Source organism: Puma concolor, chromosome B2, assembly GCF_028749965.1.
Source record: "Puma concolor isolate L17-30 chromosome B2, mPumCon1.1.hap2, whole genome shotgun sequence".
NCBI lineage: Eukaryota > Metazoa > Chordata > Mammalia > Carnivora > Felidae > Puma > Puma concolor.
In genome coordinates, this window is record NC_141671.1 from 71,755,170 (window position 1) to 71,773,949 (window position 18,780).

Genomic DNA, 18,780 nt, shown 5'->3' on the forward strand with positions numbered 1-18,780 from the left:
ATCTGGTCATTTTGTAGCCACTCAAGACAAGCCTTGTGTGTAAGTTTCAGGCTTATTAAAACATGCCACCTACCAATCTGGAGTGGTCTGCCTCTTGCTTTGGTCTCTCCTTGCCCTCTGCATATCAAGGGGCCGATTTGAGAACCAACAGTAGTTCCAGGGAGAGGATGGTCTATTAATTGGTACTGGCTGTGTTTCATAATATATTATGAGAAAGTTATTGGCATAGGAAGAATTAGCCAATTTAAAAACAGCAATTTGGGCTTGCATGATTGGAAAAACTGACAGCTTTCAGATTCTAATAGTAAGAGAACGGATTGAAATTGCCTTTGAGAGATCAAAACCAATATACCTTTTCTACTAAATAAAAAGAAACAGGAAAAGATCAGATTACAGGTGTAGCTGACATATGTTCCAGAGAACTTCAAGTTAGCATCCAATATTTGGGGGAGATCCATGGAATAAGAAAACAAAAAAGTAAAGAAGACTCCAAAATCAGAACTCATGGAATTGACTGGAAGCAAATAAATCAGAAGTCTACTGCATTTTCAAAGGGATGCTTATAAGTTTGGACTATAGAACACCTCAGAATGTTCCAGGCTTAAACAAACAAACAAGAAAATATTGTGGGCCTTCAAAGTTATGTGGGAAAAAGTGGTTTTCTTGATAAATCTTTTTATTGAGCAGAGTTTCCAATTCCTACTTCAGATGAACCAAGAATAATAGAAAAGAAGAAACATCCCAGAAGGCATAGCCAAAGAATAGGAAGAAAAATAGATATAGAAAATCTTCTGGAACATAACAAGAAACTTAATCAAGGAATCTCTGCTACTCAGGGTAAAAGTTCTTAAAATGTCTGTTCAATGGGATTTCAGAATTTCTCACTTGCCACCCGGTTTTCTTTTTTCCCTGTAGGATTTGTTTATTACAGATATCCTGGTTCTATTCCATTGTTAATATATAAAATGAGAAATTAATTCATAGCTAATTGATCCATGAGGAATATTTTTTGTTATCAACTATATTTAATATTTAAATTAATATGTATTTTTTGTAAAATATTAGCCGGTAAACTTTTCTGAAGTTTCAACAAAGGCACTTTATTTAAAAGTCAAAGTTTCTCCTTCAGAGCATGACAAAGATAATGACATCCTCAGAATATAAGTCAGCATGAATGCCCCAGAAACCCTTCTTAGTTTTACTGCATTTAAAGGCCAGCCATCTGATATTAGGATGTTAGACTTGAAATCTAAGTCAGGATAGCAGAGTGAATTGATGATACTCACTGAACATAGTTTTTGAAGTCTAATTGTATTAGTTCAAATTCTGTCTCTGACAATAACTAGTACAATCTCTTAAACTTCTCTATGTCCCATTTTCCTCATTTTCTTCCATTTCTTAATATGGAGATAATAGTACTGACACATAGGACTGTAAGGATTAAATATGATAATATATAACATATGGTAAATGCTCAATAGTTAGCTTGATTTATACAAAGAATAACTACTATAAATTCTCTTATTGAAAAAGAGAGACAATGGGAGACTTATAGGAGCTTGTCCCACAAAGCACATGTTAGGAATAAAAGCCAGGCCATGGTTCTTTGCTCTGCACTCTGGGCCCTTAGTTCTGACCTTCTAGTCCTTCTTTCTTTGTCAGGAAATATAACCTGTGTTTATGGCTGAGTAATATTATCAGTTTAATTCCTGTATGTAAAATGGGGATCCAAATCCTCTTCTTATTCTGTACTGTTTCTGTCCCTTTCCAATCAAGCTAGCAGTGTTTCTGACTGTATAATGCTCTTAAAATTTCTTTGGTCCCTTATGAATCATATTGGGGTTCATTTCATTAGATAAAAGTCACACTCCTGGGCATCTTCAAGATGTTTTCTACCTTAGGCGGAAGCTGAGGCTACGAGAACAAAGCACCATTGTTCAACTGAATAGTTCTCTGAGTTACATCTTTCAACACAGGATGTAATAGTTACATTTATGGATTTGTTTTTAAATCATAATTTCCTGACTTAAAAAAAGCATTTATCATCTCTCACAGTTTCTGAGAATCACATATTCAGGGCAACTCACCTGGATGATTTTGACTAAGTGTCTCTTATGAGGTTGTAGTCAAATGGGGGCCAGAGATACAGTTACCAGAAGGCATGACTGACTTTGGAAAATCCACTCTCAAGGTAGATCACTCACTCAATCACTTGGCTGGCACGTTGTTTCTCATTATTATGAAGAAGCCTCAGTTCATTCTCATGCATCTCTTTCCATAAGGCTATTTGAATGTCCTTACAATAGGACAGATGGCTTTATCCAGAGTAAATGATCCAAGAGAGGACAAAGTAGAAACTGAAGTATTTTTTATGACCTAGTTTTGAGAATTATACAAAACCAATTCTACAGTATTCTATTTTTCACACAGACCACACATGATTCAAAGCGGGGGGAGTACCACAGCCCCATGCAAATACTAGAAGTGGAACATAGGGGGCCATCTTGGAAGCTAGCTCCCACACTGCCTTCTAGTGATAGAAAATAGATATTAAACACAATAAGTATAAATAAAGTACACAGTATGGTCAAAGATGTTAAGTGCTATGAATGAGAAGAAAGAAAAAAAGACCACAGTTAGGGAGTGGAGAGAGCAGTTTGCAGTGATAGTCAGTGTTGGCCTTATTAAAAAGATGATAGTTTTGTAAAGACCTGATGAAAGGAATTTTATAATGCTGATATTCTAATAATATACTGCCATATTTTATTTATTTCAAAGGGTATCATATTTTCAAGCACAGAATCAATTTGATATATTAAGAAAACATATTTCTTATTATGTCTAAGGCTACATACAAAGCTTATAAAAGCCTCTTTCCAAGGATTTGGTGTTCACAGGCCTTGTATAAGAGGATTACAAGTTAGTAGTAAAAGGATTTACAGTGATTCTTAGTGATGTTATTTATTTGTAAATTCTTAACCGTTTTTAAAAGTCATTGAGCTATTCCTCTTAAAAAGCAGCATCTAATATTTGAGGCATACAAAACAATGTATTTAACTAATAAAGTATAATAACACTTTATAAGATTTATTATATTTACTTTCTAATATTTACTCATATTTTGGTATATACTGTTTTTCACTCAAATTTACTTTATGTGCCATATTCCATTGTGTGGAGAGAGCACAATTCATACTTTCTCTGGTCAATAAATACATAGTTCCAGTCATCCTTGCCATTAAAAATAATCATTCTAGGAAAATTCTTAGACAAGCTTTTATTTTTTTTTAATATAATATATTGACAAGTTAGCTAACATACAGTGCATACAGTGTGCTCTTGGATTTGGGAGAAGATTCCCATGATTCATCACTTACATACAACACCCAGTGCTCATCCCAACAAGTGCCCTCCTCAATGCCCATCACCCATTTTCCTGTCTCCCCCTCTCCCTGTCATCAGCCTTTAGTTTGTTTTCTGTATTTAAGAGTCTGTTATGGTTTGTCTCCCTCTCCGTTTGAAACTATTTTTCCCCCTTCTCTTCCCCCATGGTCTTCTGTTAAGTTTCTCAAATTCCACATATGAGTGAAAATATATGATATCTGTCTTTGACTGACTTATTTTACTCAGCATTATACCCTCAAGTTCCATCCACATTGTTGCAAATGGCAGGATTTCATTCTTTCTCATTGCCAAGTAGCATTCCACTGTATACATAAATCACATCTTTATCCATTCATCAGTTGATGGATATAATTTGGCTATTGTTGAAAGTGCTGCTATAAACATTGGGGCACATGTGCCCCTATGAATCAGCACTCCTGTATCTTTTAAATAAATTCCTAGTGGTGCTATTGCTGGATTGTAGGGTAATTGTATTTTTAATTTTTTGAGGAAACTTCACACTGTTTTCCAGAGTGGCTGTACCAGTTTGCATTCTCACCAACAATGCAAGAGGGTTCCTGTTTCTCCATATCCTCATCAACATCTGCTGTTTCTTGAGTTGTTAATTTCAGTCACTCTGGTCAGTGTGAGGTGGTATCTCAATGTGGTTTTGATTTGTATTTCCCTGATGATGAGTGATGTTGAGCATCTCTTCATGTGTCTGTTGGCCATCTGGATGTCTTCTTTGGAAAGGCGCTAGACAGGCCTTTCTAAGGTAGACATGAAGTAGGTCAAAACACTATTTACAGTAATGATAATAATAAAGATAGATACCAGGAACAAATTTAACAAATATTTTACACCTTTCTGTAGACAAATTAAATCCTTATTGAGACAAATAGAGATGTATACCATATTCCTCAATTGACACAAAATTTCAATTCTTTTTCAATTAATGCTCTTTAATTGTAATTTCAATAAAAATCTTACATAGTTTCGAAGAAATTTCACAGCTGATTATAAATTAATTTGAATGTATGAAAAAATAAGAACAGCTAAAAATTCTTTTAAAATATTTATTTACTTAGTTTTGATAGAGAAAGAGAGACTGCGTGCACAGAGATGGGGCAGAAAGGATCCAAAGCAGGCTCCACATTGACAGCAGAGAGCCTGATGCAGGGCTCAAACTCATGAACTGTGATATCATGACCGGAGCTAAAGTTGGACGCTTAATTGACTGAGCCACCCAGGTGCCCCAACAGCTAAAAAATTCTTAACAAAGAAAACAAATAAGTTTTGGGAACTTTTCCTATCCAGATACAGTAGAGTTCAAAACCACCTGATTTTCATTATGTATAATGATTACTTTTTCCTTAGGTAGATTTATCATTCTGGAAGAAACAGTCAATATCAAATGCATGTCGACATCTTAGTCTCATTGTATATCAAAATTGCAACTAAAAACTATTAAAACTCATTGTTAGTGTGTAAACTTTCCCTTGCTGGGACTAAATAACTACAAAGTAAAATTATTAAATTAATTTTATGTATAGGTTTTAATGATTTTTATCAGGGATATTTGTTTAATTTACAATAATAATTGACCAATGGTATTCTGATAGCATTCCCATAGACTCGTCAGAATCTTTTCTCTGAGGTGACTGTCAGTTTCAAACTGTGTGGTCTGAGAGATCTAAATGTCTTTGATCACATCCCTAAAGGATGTGGGAATAAGAACAAAGCCTAAATTTCCTATACAAGGATGCCAGGTCCAACAGGAGCTCTATCACTTCACCTGATACATGCTTTGTTCTCTTCCCACCATAATAGGATCAGAGATTGTACTAAAATATTTTGATTTCTCCTCTAGCCAGGCACAAATTCAATATGTTTGCTTAATAAAATTAATTATACACACTAATTTATAATAAAGGAAATTTTCAATCAGAATATAGCTTTCAAATATACATAAATGGACATGAAAATGACACATTTTCCATTGGCTTACAGAAAGAACATAAAAACTAATGTTCCACTTCACACATTACCCATCTTAAATTTTATAATTTATGGTAGTAATATTTGCTTTTTGCCTCAAAAATGTTTCCCCTTTTGCTTGATTTAATTACTTTTTCTAGGAAGCCTTAACTAGCCCCATAAGGAACTCACTACCCTCTCTTTGTGTGATGCTTTTGTAGTTCCTTATTCCACTAAATTGTTCACATGACTGTTTTTCCTTACAGATTGTAATCTTTTGAGAACACAGATGGTATCTTATTCATCTGTGTACACAACCAACTGGAAAGTAAAGGGCCTTCCTCACAAGGAATGTCAAATCCTTGAACTGTTATTTCCGCTACCACATCAACCATGATGTGTTTACTTTCATAATCAATTCTTTCACAGCTTACATCTAGTTTTACTTACAGCCTTTTGAGGGTTGTTTTTCAGAAAATTATCGCATAACCTTTTGTTCACACCAATTTATGATGTCATTGGCCCATGCTACATTTTACTTAATGTTTCCCATATGTCAAGCACAGTGCTAAGTACTAGGTATATAAACATGAAGAAGACATAGCCTACCCTTAAATAATTCAAAGACCAGTCATACAGGATACAAAAACTAATAATTACAGTGCAATACAGTGCTATAACATAGACAGGAACAGAGTGATCTAGAAACACTGGTTCTGGCTACTTGAGAACAGATTCAAAGAGCTTAACAGGTTGGCAGATGTTGCTACATAAAGAAGAAGGAAGCAAATTTTAGGAAGAATGTATGCAAAGATATGCAGTCAAGAAAGGATGAGGCAGATCTCGTGAATATGGAGCTGCTCTCAATGTTTGGAACACAGGGTATCTGATGTGGAGAGAAGAAATGTTGGGAAGTTGGTCAGTAAACTAGAACAAATCTTAGGGGCCATCTTGTCCTTGCACAGGAGCCATGCTAATCTTCTTTATATTGTTCTAATTTTACTGTATGTGCTGCTGAAGCAAGCACTTAGAGGCAATGTTAAGGAATGTATGTTTTATCTGTGGTAACATAATGCTGGAGGCAGGATGAGGACAGGTTTGGAGGTGAGGAAGTTTGTGGCAGAAGGACCAATCAGGAGGCTTTTAAATCTTCTAGAGAAAACATGAGGTGACCTTTCAAATGGTGGAGGCATTGTGGGGCACAAAGATTAATTTGGTTGATGTTAATGAAATAAACTCAAATGAGCAAAATAGAAAGAAGAATCAGTAGGATGGAGAAGCTAAGAGTGATTCCTTGTTTCTTCTATGAAACACTGAACATGAGAAGAATCTCTCTAGGGTTAAATAATGTTTGGAGTGCCTGGAAGACAAACAGGCAGACATGTCTAGTAGATAAATGCATCTGGAATTCAAGAGTAAAGTTGCGACTCACTGATTAGAAGTTTTCCCCTTATATCTGGTAATGAAAACCATGAAAGTAGATCAGATCACCGAAAGTTTAAATGGTAAATAAAAATGAAAGACAGAAAAGAGTAGAACTTGAGTCATCCACCAATATATAAATAGTGACCAGACAACAGAGGAAAAGGACCCTATGAAGAATCCCAAATAGACTAATCAAAATGATAAGTAGAAGCCATGAGAGAATAGGAAATTACTGTTGAAAACTGCAAATCCCTCATATGAGAGAAAAGCTTAGTTAAATTTGTCAAATAAGAAGAAACTGCCATGAAGGTTGGAAAAGCCACTCAGGGAAGGGCAGGAGTCAGAGACTCAATAACCAAGGTTTGAGGACATTAAGTATTTCTTAATAAGAGTGATACTGAAAGGAAGGAGAGATATAAGTGCAGTCATTTAAGCAGGATAATGGAAGCCTGTTTGTTTTTGTTTTTGTTTTTGTTTTTGTTTTTGTTTTTTACAACCTGAAAAGAAAGAGGTAAAAGAATAGGCAAATTGTTGGTAGAGAAAATAGACAAGATAATGGGATAAAATCTCTTTATAAGTGATGGGAACTGAGATACTGGTGTATTAGTTTCATACTGATGCTGTATCTTGGTAGCCTACAACAACAAGAATTATTATCTTACATTTCTGGAGGTCAGAAGTACAAAATGGGTTTTATCAGGATAAAAAAATCAAGATGTCAGTAGGGCTGAGCTCCTTTCTGGAGGCTATAGAGGATGATCCATTTGCTTGCCTTTTGAAGCTTCTAGAAGCTATCTGCATTCCTTCGTTTATAGCTTCATCCTCCATCTTTAAAGCCAGCAGCATGAGATCTTCAAATCTCTCTCTCTCTCTCTCTCTCTCTCTCTCTCTCTCTCTCTCCCTGTCTCTCTCTCTCTCTCTCTCTCTCTCACACACACACACACACACACACACACATACCTCAACTTCTGTTGTCAAATCTTCATATCGCCTCTGACTCTGACCTTGTATTTCCTTTTTACAAGGATCTTGTGAGCAAAGTGGGCCAACTCAGATAATCCAGAACAATCTCCTTATCTCAAGATTCTATACTTAATCATCTGCAAAGTCTCTTTTGTCATATAAAATTTTTTTAATGTTTATTTATTTTTGAGACAGAGAGAGACAGAGCATGAACGGGGGAGGGTCAGAGAGACGGAGACACAGAATCTGAAACAGGCTCCAGGCTCTGAGCTGTCAGCACAGAGCCCGACACGGGGCTCGAACTCACGGACCGCGAGATCATGACCTGAGCCGAAGTCGGCCGCTTAACCAACTAAGCCACCCAGGTGCCACCTCTTTTGTCATATAAAGTAAAATATTTACAAGGGCCATATATGAAGATGTTGACATTTTGGGGGGAGCATTATTCTGTTTACCACACTGAGTAAGAGTGAGTGATTAAACTAGGAAAGGAAAATCAACTCCTCTTCTTTTAATAGGAAACAAGAAGGAGACCAGAGTATATGATGTCATATTCAAGTCAGAAACAATTTGGAACTGGTCCTGTCTAATGGCCATATTTTCTTCTTGGCAGCATTGGGAGGGTGAAGTATGCCATTGACAAGAGGAACACGTTTTTGGAAAACCCAGTAAAGTCAGTTGCAGAGAACACGATAAAAAAAGGGGAAGAGACCATGAAGAAGCATGCAGGAACTCCAGTGGAGCTAGAAAGCATAAGACCTATGTGGAGCTTATTGACTTAACTTGATTTGTCCAGCAACACTTTGCAGCCTGGGAACAGAATCAAAGAAATGAATAGTTGGATTCATCAAGTGATGATGTCTGAAGGGTGGCTGTAGTTGGGAAAATAAGGATAAATGGAAGCAAGGATCCTGGTGAATATATATTATCATTGAAACCACTGATCCTAGCATTAGTCTTGGTCAGATTCATTCTTCCCTGATTTTGAAATTTTGTAAAAATGTATTTAATATACAAGCTATGTGTGTGTTTGTGTATGTGTGTATGTGTGTGTGTGTATGTGTATATGGGTGTGTGTGTGTGTATGAGAGACAGATTTCCAAGCCTTGGAAATGCAAATTTCTTAGCTGTAGCATTGACAGATCAATATCCTTATGTATTCAAATTACAAAATCATGTCAGTAACCAAAGTAACTTGGTGGAAGCTGAAACATAAAAGTAGATTAGGATGATTAATAAAACCATCCTCATTCTTCTAGTACATCATATTAATTTAAATTTTTCTGAAATCAGTTTTTGACTGGCTGATTAATTTTACTGAAAGTTTGTTTAACAAAGTTTAAAGCAAATCAGCAAATAGAGTTTTCCCACTGGTACAGATAAAAATATAATTTACTACATAATTATTTTGTAATTACTTTGTCATCAGCTATCTTTTATGAGAAATTTAACTCTATCTCCCATGTAATCTGTTCCATTTAGTTTAACTCTGGGTGTCATTATTCACATTTTATCAGTTATAATTCATTAAAATATTATGCCAATTTCATTAGCAGGTCAAAGCCTGTCAGTCAACATTCTAGAAAGCTACAATCATTTCATTATTGAACATTTTAATTCTAAATTTCCCTAACTAGGAAAATACTGGCAAGCTCTTCACCCAGTATGAAAAATATTTGTGTTTAATTTGTGTTTTTTCCTTAAAATATTGCATTATGTTTTGTTTATTTAACTACCCTACTACTTTCCCATTGTTCTTTTCTTGGCCTCATTTGCACAGACAACCAAGTGGATCTAATTAATTTAGAATATTTTAAACCACTTAGAAAATTAGGTGCATGTTAAAGTCACACAAAGAACTTTACAAAAATACAGATAGTGATGAGATCATTAAATGTTTTTGAAGATAAGAAACGCCATACTCAGTGCCCTAGATCAAGATTACTCTTATAGCAGTTGGCAGTAGACCAGAGGCAGGGACTCCAGACAGAAGCACATTCCCATAGCTAGTGTGCTAAGTAATGTAGTCCTAAACCAAGACTATGGCCATAATCATGACAAGATTATTAGAAATGGAAGAGAAATATATAAAATAGGTCTCAGAGAAGCTGCCCTAACCATCCCACAGAGTCGTTCTGGAAACCGTGTGAAATTACAAAGGGAAAAAGTTAGAAAAGTCACAATTCTTTACATGTCTAAGTCCTCACATTATTCATTATGTAGGAACCCATTTCTCTCTCAGGGCTCTGTGCTTCACCTGAAAGATTTTGTGAGAGAAGAGTTCATGCAAGCCACAACAAACTTCTGTAGTCAGTATTTATAGCCTGCTTTTGCAATGGGCTATTAAGTATTTTTATTACTTCCTTAGAAAAATTATCTACATATCATCTTTTAAAAAATGAAAGCTGTTTGGGAAAAATATTTTTGTTGTTTAAATATTTACATATATAGGGGCACCCGGGTGGCTCGGTCGGTTAAGCGTCTGACTTCGGCTCAGGTCATGATCTCACGGTCCGTGAGTTCGAGCCCCGCATCAGGCTCTGTGCTGACAGCTCAGAGCCTGGAGCCTGTTTCAGATTCTGTGTCTCCCTCTCTCTCTGCCCCTCCCCTGTTCATGCTCTGTCTCTCTCTGTCTCAAAAATAAATAAACGTTAAAAAAATTTTTAAATATTTACATATATAACATCCAATATTATGCTCTGAGCCATTGTCTTTTTTTTTGGAATAAAATTATGTGCCAGTATTCATAAATTTTGATAAATCAGAAAAGTAGCATTTCTCATTTTTTCTGCCATTTTATCCAAATGAATTAGTAATAAATTAAAGTTAATAAAATTTAAAAATGCAGCATAATAATAAAAGTATTCAATATTTAAATGTGACATCGATTTTTACTATTAGAGAATAAAGAAATGAAAATATACCAAAATTAGTTGTATCTAATGTTCGTGTTAGTTTTTCATCAAGTTTCCATGTCATGGAATTTTCCTTATTGTCCCTTGTTAGTGCTTATATCTGAGAATAATCTACTGAGGAACGATGACTTTAGAAGTTTGAAACTGAATGAGGGATAGTTAAAACATAAGGCATTAAATTTTGTGAACGATTAGTCAACAGATAATTAGTCATACTGGCAACAACTGCATTCACAGGGTATATATGCCAGACAATGGCTGAAATAAGTGTGTTTCAGAGAATATCAGCTACAGGCAATCATTGTTACTATAGTAAACAAGAAAAATAAAACCGTATCACATTGCAATGCTTATTCCCAGAGGAAAAAAATACCTCTTATATGCTTATATACATATCAGATATGTAAATATCTGAGTGTAATTTTTTCACATTTTTTCCATCAAACCCAAATGAGCTACTTTAAATGGGCACTCAGGATTCGCTTTTAATTCAGCAAGAAGGTGCCACTGCAACATTAATATACAAAATATTTACTCACCTCTGCATACATTAATCTTTTAAAATTTTGATAAACATCACTCATCATCAGGGAAATACAAATCAAAACAACAATGAGATACCACCTTACACCTGTCAGAATGGCAAACATTAACAACTCAGGCAACAGCAGATGTTGGCAAGGATGCGGATAAAGAGGATCTCTTTTGCACTGTTGGTGGCAATGCAAGCTGGTGCAGCCACTCTGGAAAACAGTATGGAGGTTCCTCAAAAAATTAAAAATAGAACTACCCTATGAGCCAGAAATTGTACTATTAGGCATTCATCTAAGGGATACAGGTGTGCTGTTTCGAAGGGGCACATGCACCCCCATGTTTATAGCAGCACTATCAACAATAGCCAAAGTATGGAAAGAGCCCAAATGTCCATTGATGGATGAATGGCTAAAGAGGATGTGGTATTTATATATAATGGAGTATTACTCGTCAATCAAAAAGAATGAAATCTTGCCATTTGCAACTACATGGATGGAACTGGAGAGTATTATGCTAAATGAAATTGGAGAAAGACATATGACTTCACTCATATGAAGACTTTAAGAGACAAAACAGATGAACATAAGGGAAGGGAAACAAAAATAACATAAAAACAGGGAGGAGGACAAATCAGAAAAGACTCATAAATATGGAGAACAAACTGAGGGTTGCTGGAGGGGTTGTGGGAGGGGGGATGGGCTAAATGGGTAAGGGGCATTAAGGAATCTACTCCTAAAATCATTGTTTCACTATATGCTAACTAATTTGGATGTAAATTAAAAAAATAAATAAATAAAATTAAAAAAAATAAGTAAAACCGTAAAAATAAAATAAAATAAAAATAAACTATTATGAAACTATAAAAGAAGATAAATTATAATAATAAAAGAGTATGGGTCATTTTAAGTTAATTTATATATATATATATATAAAAAAAAACAGTGGTGCCTGAGTGGCTCAGTCGGTTAAGCATCCGACTTTGCTCAGGTCATGATCTCACTGTTCCTGGGTTCAAGCCCCACACCTGGCTCTGTGCTGACAGCTCAGAGCCTGCAGCCTACTTTGGATTCTGTGTCTCTTCTCTCTGCTCTGCCCCCAATTGTGCTTTGTCTCTCTCTCTCTCTCAGAAGTAAATAAACATTAAAAAACTTAGAAAAACATAAACTAAATAAATTCAGAAAGTAATTTTCTTATTTTACTAAGGAGTCACCATCGGTTTCCTTTGAGTAGCCATTAGTACATTTAAAATATAATAAACAGGGGTCCCTGGGTAGCTCAGTCAGGTAAACGTCAGACTCTTGATTTTGGCTCAGGTCATGATCGCACAGTTCATGATTTCAGGCCCCACACTGGGCTCTGTGCTGGCAGCAAGGAGCCTGTTTGAGATTCTCTGTGTCCTGTCTCCCTTTCTCTGCCCCTCCCCTGATCATGCTCTCAACAACAAATAAAGAAACTGAAAAAATATAATAAACAATTAATATGTATATATAATAAACAAAAATTTGACTAATATTTTCAGAAGTATCTATTCCAAAATGAGTTTATTTATTCTATCTATTATATTTAGAATATAATTATATTATAGAGTTTATATATTCTATTTATTGTGTAAGTCCCTTTTAAACTGAGGAAATGAAGAACATGTTTTCCTAAAATATTTTTTGCTGATTTTTTCCCAATCAAATTAAGATTCAGCTATATTGAGAAGATAACTCTTACTTCGAGGTCGGAAGATGGCGGCATAGGAGGACACTGGGCTCACCGTGCGTCCTGCTGATCACTTAGATTCCACCCACACCTGCCTAAATAACCCAGAAAACCTCCAGAGGATTAGCAGAACGGAGTCTCCGGAGCCAAGCACAGACGAGAGGCCCACGGAACAGGGTAGGAAGGGCGGCGAGGCAGTGCGTGCTCCACGGACTGGCGGGAGGGAGCCGGGACGGAGGGGCAGCCTTCCGGCCAAGCAGAGCCCCCGAGTCTGGCTGGCAAAAGCGGAGGGGCCGGACAGACTATGTTCCCAAAGCAAGTGTGACTTAGCCTCTGGGAGGTCATAAGTCAACAGCTCTGCTCAGAAAGCGGGAAGGCTGGAGGACAAAGGGAGAGAGAGCTGCTGAGCCACCAGACGACAGAGCTCAGTTTGGTGGGGAACAAAGGCCCTCGCCAGCGCCATCTCCCTCGCCCATCCGCCAGCCAAAATCCCAAAGGGAACCAGTTGCTGCCAGGGAACTTTCTCGCTCCGGGCAAACACCCAACTCTGTGCTTCTGTGGAGCCAAACCTCCGGCAGCAGATCTGACTTCCTCCCACTGCCACAGGGCCCCTCCTGAAGTGGATCACCTAAGGAGAAGCGAGCTAAGCCTGCCCCTCCTGCCCCCGTGCACCTTGCCTACCCACCCCGGTTAATACGACAGATCCCCAGCACCACAAGCCTGGCAGTGTGCAAGTAGCCCAGATGGGCCACGCCACCCCACAGTGAATCCCGCCCCTAGGAGAGGGGAAGAGAAGGCACACACCAGTCTGATTGTGGCCCCAGTGGTGGGCTGGAGGCAGACATCAGGTCTGACTGCGGCCCTGCCCAGCAACTCCAGTTATACACCACAGCACAGGGGAAGTGCCCTGCAGGTCCTCACCACGCCAGGGACTATCCAAAATGACCAAGCGGAAGAATTCCCCTCAGAAGAATCTCCAGGAAATAACAACAGCTAATGAGCTGATCAAAAAGGATTTAAATAATATAACAGAAAGTGAATTTAGAATAATAGTCATAAAATTAATCGCTGGGCTTGAAAACAGTATAGAGGACAGCAGAGAATCTCTTGCTACAGAGATCAAGGGACTAAGGAGCAGTCACGAGGAGCTGAAAAACGCTTTAAACGAAATGCAAAATAAAATGGAAACCACCACGGCTCGGATTGAAGAGGCAGAGGAGAGAATAGGTGAACTAGAAGATAAAGTTATGGAAAAAGAGGAAGCTGAGAAAAAGAGAGATAAAAAAATCTAGGAGTATGAGGGGAAAATTAGAGAACTAAGCGATACACTAAAAAGAAATAATATATGCATAATTGGTATCCCAGAGGAGGAAGAGAGAGGGAAAGGTGCTGAAGGGGTACTTGAAGAAATAATAGCTGAGAACTTCCCTGAACTGGGGAAGGAAAAAGGCATTGAAATCCAAGAGGCACAGAGAACTCCCTTCAGACGGAACTTGAATCGATGTTCTGCACGACATATCATAGTGAAACTGGCAAAATACAAGGATAAAGAGAAAATTCTGAAAGCAGCAAGGGGTAAACGTGCCCTCACATATAAAGGGAGACCTATAAGACTCGTGACTGATCTCTCTTTTGAAACTTGGCAGGCCAGAAAGTATTGGCACGAGATCTTTAATTTGCTGAACAGGAAAAATATGCAGCCGAGAATCCTTTATCCAGCAAGTCTGTCACTTAGAATAGAAGGAGAGATAAAGGTCTTCCCAAACAAACAAAAACTGAAGGAATTTGTCACCACTAAACCAGCCCTCCAAGAGATCCTAAGGGGGATCCTGTGAGACAAAGTACCAGAGACATCACTACAAGCATAAATCATACAGACATCACAATGACTCTAAACCCGTATCTTTCTATAATAACACTGAATGTAAATGGAATAAATGCACCAACCAAAAGACATAGGGTATCAGAATGGATAAAAAAACAAGACCCATCTATTTGCTGTCTATAAGAGACTCATTTTAGATCTGAGGACACCTTTAGATTGAGAGTGAGGGGATGGAGAACTATTTATCATGCTACTGGAAGCCAAAAGAAAGCTGGAGTAGCCATACTTACATCAGACAAACTAGACTTTAAATTAAAGGCTGTAACAAGAGATGAGGAAGGGAATTATATAATAATTACAGGGTCTATCCACCAGGAAGAGCTAACAATTATAAATGTTTATGCGCCGAATACCGGAGACCCCAAATATATAAAACAATTACTCATAAACATAAGCAATCTTATTGATAAGAATGTGGTAATTGCAGGGGACTTTAATATTCCACTTACAGAAATGGATAGCTCATCTAGACACATGGTCAGTAAAGAAACAAGGGCCCTGAATGACACATTGGATCAGATGGACTTGACAGATATATTTAGAACTCTGCATCCCAAAGCAACAGAATATACTTTCTTCTCGAGTGCACATGGAACATTCTCCAAGATAGATCATATACTGGGTCACAAAACAGCCCTTCATAAGTATACAAGAATTGAAATTATACCATGCATACTTTCAGACCACAGTGCTATGAAGCTTGAAATCAACCACAGGAAAAAGTCTGGAAAATCTCCAAAACCATGGAGGTTAAAGAACACCCTACTAAAGAATGAGTAGGTCAACCAGGCAATTAAAGAAGAAATTAAAAAATATATGGAAACAAACAAAAATGAAAATACAACAATCCAAACGCTTTGGGACGCAGCGAAGGCAGTCCTGAGAGGAAAATACATCGCAATCCAGGCCTATCTCAAGAAACAAGAAAAATCCCAAATATAAAATCTAACAGCACACCTAAAGGAACTAGAAGCAGAAGAGCAAAGGCAGCCTAAACCCAGCAGAAGAAGAGAAATAATAAAGATCAGAGCAGAAATAAACAATATAGAATCTAAAAAAACTGTAGAGCAGATCAACGAAACCAAGAGTTGGTTTTTTGAAAATATAAACAAAATTGACAAACCTCTAGCCAGGCTTCTCAAAAGAAAAGGGAGATGACCCAAATAGATAAAATCATGAATGAAAATGGAATTATTACAACTAATCCCTCAGAGATACAAACAATTATCAGGCAATACTATGAAAAATTATATGCCAACAAATTGGACAACCCGGAAGAATTGGACAAATTCCTAAACACCCACACACGTCCAAAACTCAATCAGGAGGAAATAGAAAGCTTGAACAGACCCATAACCAGCGAAGAAATTGAATCGGTTATCAAAAATCTCCCAACAAATAAGAGTCCAGGACCAGATGGCTTCCCAGGGGAGTTCTACCAGATGTTTAAAGCAGAGATAATACCTATCCTTCTCAAGCTATTCCAAGAAATAGAAAGGGAAGGAAAACTTCCAGACTCATTCTATGAAGCCAGTATTACTTTGATTCCCAAACCAGACAGAGACCCAGTAAAAAAAAGAGAACTACTGGCCAATATCCCTGATGAATATGGATGCAAAAATTCTCAATAAGATACTAGCAAATAGAATTCAACAGCATATAAAAAGAATTATTCACCATGATCAAGTGGGATTCATTCCTGGGATGCAGGGCTGGTTCAACATTCGCAAATCAATCAACGTGATACATCACATTAATAAAAAAAAAGAGAAGAACCATATGATCCTGTCAATCGATGCAGAAAAGGCCTTTGACAAAATCCAGCACCCTTTCTTAATAAAAACCCTTGAGAAAGTCGGGATAGAAGGAACATACTTACACATCATAAAAGCCATTTATGAAAAGCCCACAGCTAACATCATCCTCAACGGGGAAAACCTGAGAGCTTTTTCCCTGAGATCAAGAACACGACAGGGATGCCCACTCTCACCGCTGTTGTTTAACATAGTGCTGGAAGTTCTAGCATCAGCAACCAGACAACAAAAGGAAATCAAAGCATCCAAATTGGCAAAGATGAAGTCAAGCTTTCGCTTTTTGCAGATGACATGATATTATACATGGAAAATCCGATAGACTCCACCAAAAGTCTGATAGAACTGATACATGAATTCAGCAAAGTTGCAGGATACAAAATCAATGTACAAAAATCAGTTGCATTCTTATACATTAATAATTAAGCAACAGAAAGGCAAATAAAGACACTGATCCCATTCACAATTGCACCAAGAAGCATAAAATACCTAGGAATCAATCTAACCAAAGATGTAAAGGATCTGTATGCTGAAAACTATAGAAAGCTTATGAAGGTAGTTGAAGAAGATATAAAGAAATGGAAAGACATTCCCTGCTCATGGATTGGAAGAATAAATATTGTCAAAATGTCAATACTACCCAAAGCTATCTACACATTCAATGCAATCCCAATCAAAATTGCACCAGCATTCTTCTCGAAACTAGAACAAGCAATCCTAAAATTCATATGGAACCACAAAAGGCCCCGAATAGCCAAAGGAATTTTGAAGAAGAAGACCAAAGCAGGAGGCATCACCATCCCAGATGTTAGCCTCTACTACAAAGCTGTCATCATCAAGACAGCATGGTATTGGCACAAAAACAGACACATAGACCAATGGAATAGAATAGAAACCCCAGAACTAGACCCACAAACGTATGGCCAACTCATCTTTGACAAAGCAGGAAAGAACATCCAATGGAAAAAAGACAGTCTCTTTAACAAATGGTGCTGGGAGAACTGGACAGCAACATGCAGAAGGTTGAAACTAGACCACTTTCTCACACCATTCACAAAAATAAATTCAAAATGGATAAAGGACCTGAATGTGAGACAGGAAACCATCAAAACTCTAGAGGAGAAAGCAGGAAAAGACCTCTTTGACCTCAGCCGTAGCAATCTCTTACTCGACACATCCCCAAAGGCAAGGGAATTAAAAGCAAAAATGAACTACTGGGACCTTATGAAGATAAAAAGCTTCTGCACAGCAAAGGAAACAACCAACAAAACTAAAAGGCAACCAACAGAATGGGAAAAGATATTTGCAAATGACATATCAGACAAAGGGCTAGTATCCAAAATCTATAAAGAGCTCACCAAACTCCACACCCGAAAAACAAATAACCCAGTGAAGAAATGGGCAGAAAACATGAATAGACACTTCTCTAAAGAAGACATCCAGATGGCCAACAGACACATGAAAAGATGTTCAACGTAGCCTCTTATCGGGAAATACAAATCAAAAACCACACTCAGATATCACCTCATGCCAGTCAGAGTGGCCAAAATGAACAAATCAGGAGACTATAGATGCTGGAGAGGATGTGGAGAAACGGGAACTCTCTTGCACTGTTGGTGGGAATGCAAATTGGTGCAGCCGCTCTGGAAAGCAGTGTGGAGGTTCCTCAGAAAATTAAAAATAGACCTACCCTATGACCCAGCAATAGCACTGCTAGGAATTTACCCAAGGGATACAGGAGTACTGATGCATAGGGGCACTTGTACCCCAATGTTTATAGCAGCACTCTCAACAATAGCCAAATTGTGGAAAGAGCCTAAATGTCCATCAACTGATGAATGGATAAAGAAATTGTGGTTTATATACACAATGGAATACTATGTGGCAATGAGAAAGAATGAAATACGGCCTTTTGTAGCAACGTGGATGGAACTGGAGAGTGTGATGCTAAGTGAAATAAGCCATACAGAGAAAGACAGATACCATATGGTTTCACTCTTATGTGGATCTTGAGAAACTTAACAGAAACCCATGGGGGAGGGGAAGGAAAAAAAAAAAAAAAGAGGTTAGAGTGGGAGAGAGCCAAAGCATAAGAGACTGTTGAAAACTGAGAACAAACTGAGGGTTGATGGGGGGTGGGAGGGAGGGGAGGTTGGGTGATGGGTATTGAGGAGGGCAC

The 18,780-nt window shown here is 37.5% G+C and overlaps 1 long non-coding RNA gene and 1 other non-coding gene across 3 annotated transcripts in view; both read right to left on the bottom strand.

Moving 5' to 3' along the window:
• Positions 1 to 2,740: 2,740 nt before the first annotated feature.
• The window catches only part of LOC147581037 (uncharacterized), a 61,549-nt gene continuing 45,509 nt past the window's right edge, over positions 2,741 to 18,780 (bottom strand). For both annotated transcript variants that reach the window (XR_015251332.1, XR_015251331.1), the window contains one exon: positions 2,741 to 4,154. This is a non-coding gene — a long non-coding RNA (uncharacterized LOC147581037). The remainder of the gene's footprint in view (positions 4,155 to 18,780) is intronic.
• On the bottom strand, positions 6,283 to 6,388 carry LOC112862969 (U6 spliceosomal RNA). The gene has a single exon (XR_003223826.2). It is a non-coding gene; the product is annotated as a U6 spliceosomal RNA (small nuclear RNA).